The sequence below is a fragment of the Oncorhynchus masou genome, chromosome 20, assembly GCF_036934945.1.
Source record: "Oncorhynchus masou masou isolate Uvic2021 chromosome 20, UVic_Omas_1.1, whole genome shotgun sequence".
NCBI classification, from domain to species: Eukaryota; Metazoa; Chordata; class Actinopteri; order Salmoniformes; family Salmonidae; genus Oncorhynchus; species Oncorhynchus masou.
The window spans coordinates 15,304,511-15,308,743 of record NC_088231.1 but is presented as its reverse complement, the minus strand read 5'-3'; positions in this window follow the sequence as shown (position 1 = coordinate 15,308,743).

Here is a 4,233-nt window from a genome sequence, read left to right as displayed (position 1 = left end):
ACAGTTACAGTATATTACGTAGGAATGTTACATTGCACTGTACTGTGTCGTTGAAGGACCAGACTAGCCCACTTGTCCATGCTGTCCCCATTCTGTCAGGTATAAAGTTACTGTAATGGCTTACACTCGTGGGAATTGGCCTATATGGATCGGGCGACATGAAAATGTTTCTTACAGAAGAAATATGGAAAGCGTATGCATAACCACAGTAGCAATTCAAAATGAACAGTTTGGAGATTGAGAAAATAATTAGACTAAAGGACAAAACAGTCAATCTGACACAAGACTGAATCCAAACACTACAGTGTTGATTTTATGTGCATTTGACATTTACTGTACTTTCCCCCGCATTTGTTGATAACGAAATCTGAAATACTCTGGACACATTCAGTAACATGATAAGAATATTCATGGGACATTTGGGGTAGGTACAACATAAGACAAAAAAAAGACCCCAAAAAAGTGTTTGAGTGAGAGGACGAACTGGTTTCTTTCCCCAGGTGGCCACAAACCTCTCCAAAGTAATGTCGGTGCACTTTTATGACTCAGAGTCTTTACCTATAAGGTGCTTTTTTTCAGCTCTCCTAGCTGCTGTTGAGGAACTAGAGCAAGCAGACTTGTTGAACACTGCCCTGTATTTGTCATTTTTGTTTGTGTTAAAGTATTTGGCAACAAGAATTTTAAAACAAATGAAAATCATCATAATTTCAATGGTCTTGTTATCATTGCAATAGTAGCATATTATATCCTTCTTGTTAAAAACATGAGTAGTGTTCAAAACAGTAAATAAGTTTTCAGCAAGGTTTCCCCAAAAATCTATCACAGATTAACATTCGTTGAACACATTCGTAAGATTTTCACCTTTTTCGCAGAAAACGCAGATATCATCAATAGATGTAGAAACGAGCTCATTCTGTTCAGAACAACCCAGGGTTTGACGCCATGTCATCTTGTAACTGTACATCAAGCTTAGTGATCATAAACGTTGACACTGTATATGACATGAGTTTTATGATATGGAAATGTGAAGTGTACATTTGGACTAACTGGTGTTTGGCTTGTATGACATCAAACCGGTATATTTATTATAATCCTAATCACCTCGTCTTTCAAAATACATGGAGTCCTCTTTATTTACAGCATTTCTCTCACTCAGACAACACAATTTTGTTGTTGTTGTGGTGTTCAAATTCAGAACCGCTGTCAGTCAAAACCAATACTGAACTGTGAAGTGGAGACCTTGAACTCTGACTCCATGTATAGCATGTTACTGTACAGCCATCGCGTCCAATTTAAACGCTTATCAGTGTCCAAATATGCTATTTTGAACCCGTGTACAGTCCTTCAAATTAGTGGATTTGGCTATTTCAGACACCCATTGATGATAGGTGTATAAAATCGAGCACACAGTCATGCAATATTCATAAACAAACACTGGCAGTAGAATGGCCTTATTGAATAGCTCAATGACTTTCAATGTGACACCATCATAGGATGCCACCTTTCCAGTCAGTTCGTCAAATTTCAGCCCTGTTAGAGATGCCCCTGTCAACTGTAAGTGCTGTTATTGTGAAGTGGAAACTTCTAGGAGCAACAACGGCTCCACCGCGAAGTGGTAGGCCACACAAGCTCACAGAACGGGACTGCTTCATGAAATGGATTTCCATAGGAGAGCATCCGCACACAACCCTAAGATCACCACGTGCAATGCCAAACGTTGGCTGGGAGTGGTGTAAAGCTCGCTGCCATTGGACTCAGGAGCAGTGGAAACGCTTTCTCTGGAGTGATGAATCACGCTTCACCATCTGGCAGTCCGACGGATGAATCTGGGTTTGGCGGATGCCAGGAGAATGCTACCTGCCCCAATGCATAGTGCCAACTGTAAAGTTTGGTGGAGGAGGAATAATGGTAATGGGGCTGTTTTTCATGTTTTGGGCTAGGACCCTTAGTTCCAGTGAAGGGAAATCTAACGCTACAGCATACAATGACATTCTAGACCATTTTGTGCTTCCAACTTTGTGGCAACAGTTTGGGGAAATCCCTTTCCTGTTTCAGCATGACAATGCCCCCTTTCGTAAACAGAGATCCATACAGAAATGGTTTGTCGAGATCGGTGTGAAAGAACTTAACTGGCCTGCACAGCCCTGACCTCAATCCCATCAACCACCTTTGGAACGCCGACTGTGAGCCAGGCCTTATTGCCAAACATCAATGCCCGACCGCACTAATGCTCTTGTGGCTGAAAGGAAGCAAGTCCCCGCAGCAATGTTCCAACATCTAGTGGAAATCCTTCCTAGAATAGTGGAGGCTGTTATAGCAGCAAAAGGGGTGACGAACTCCATATTAATGCCCATGATTTTGGAATGAGATGTTCGAACGAGCAGGAGTCCACACACTCTTGGTCATGTAGTGTATGTTTAGAAGGTCCAATATACCAGATCCTGAACAGGGAGAAGTTCTAGTGGCCACCTTCTTGCCCTGATCACCTCTGATAAGCCCCCCTCCACATCCTCAGAATAACACCCAGAATGAGGGTCCACCATAACCCCTTTCTCTTTGCTTTCACCCTTTGAGGCAAGCATCCGAATCATCCGTTCCGCCTGTAAAAATAAACAGCGTATAAATAGGGGATACCAAGAAGGATCCGAATACATTTGGATCCAGTTCAGTTCAGGGAGAGGATGGGAGGAGGAGGGTAGTATTCTGCCTCCTTTAGCTGGTTGGCGCGAGGCCCCAATGACTGTGGTCAGGTTTGAAGGGTATGAGCCTGCATTCCAGTGCCTCTCCTGCCGTCACAAACTCACCACAAGGCCCAACGCGGCATTTCAGCTCTTAATGGTGGATTAAGATGTAAAAACCACCCGATTGGTCCGCTGGCTGTAGGGACTGGTGTTATCACCTGGCGTTGTTACTAGGCAGAACAGGACAGAAGCCCTGGAGACAAGCTTCATATAGCACCTGGAACAGGCCCAAAAACTAGGCACTAGATGGGTGGTACTTTAACTACATTACATAAGACTTTAAAAAGTATGTATGATCACGATAGTCATAAGTAAGCATTAATGCACAAGACTGTGCATTGTCAGGGAAGAACTACACCTCCAGCGGTGTGAGAAGGCACACGGGCCGAAGGAGTTCACCCTGGAGGAGTTCACCCTGAAGGAGTTCACCCTGGAGGAGTTCACCCTGGAGGAGTTGTAGCTACAATGTTCTGGTCCATCCATGTTCCACGGCTATATTCATGGAGTTCACCCTGGAGGAGTTCACCCTGGAGGAGTTGTAGCTACAATGTCCTGGTCCATCCATGTTCCACGGCTATATTCAAGGTCTAATTAGCGGTGTGAGAAGGCACACGGGCCGAAGGAGTTCACCCTGGAGTAGTTGTAGCTACAATGTCCTGGTCCATCCATGTTCCAAGGCTATATTCAAGGTCTAATTAGCGGTGTGAGAAGGCACACGGGCTGAAGGAGTTCGCCCTGGAGGAGTTGTAGCTACAATGTCCTGGTCCATCCATGTTTCAAGGCTATATTCATGGTCTAATAAGCGGTGTGAGAAGGCACACGGGCCGAAGGAGTTCGCCCTGGAGGAGTTGTAGCTACAATGTCCTGGTCCATCTATGTTCCAAGGCTATATTCATGGTCTAATTAGCGGTGTGAGAAGGCACACGGGCCGAAGGAGTTCACCCTGGAGTAGTTGTAGCTACAATGTCCTGGTCCATCCATGTTCCACGGCTATATTCAAGGTCTAATTAGCGGTGTGAGAAGGCACACGGGCCGAAGGAGTTCGCCCTGGAGGAGTTGTAGCTAAAATGTCCTGGTCCATCCATGTTCCAAGGCTATATTCAAGTTCATGATGAGCTAGCTATTGAACGCCAGTCCAGCTAAAAGAGCCCTGCTAGAGACTTGAGGGAGTGCTGCACTGCAGTCCCAGGAATGTGTGGCAGAGTGTCAGGAAATTCCTGTCTTTTAACGCTGTCACTTTGAAGCGAACGCATTTGCACCTGTAACCCGTGTTTACACTTACCAAAACCTGACCGGCTGGACCGGAGGTGGGATGCTGGACAGTTGGCCGGTTAGCAAGATGAATGACATGTTTGAGACTATGGGAACCTTGTTACAATGACAGCTATTTTAAAAAGGTTTCTTGAAATGTTTTTTTTCCTCCTTGAATAATCTGGAGAGAAGGAAGTGTTGTCTCCACGCTTTTAGAAAAACCACAACTCGATGCTGCAGA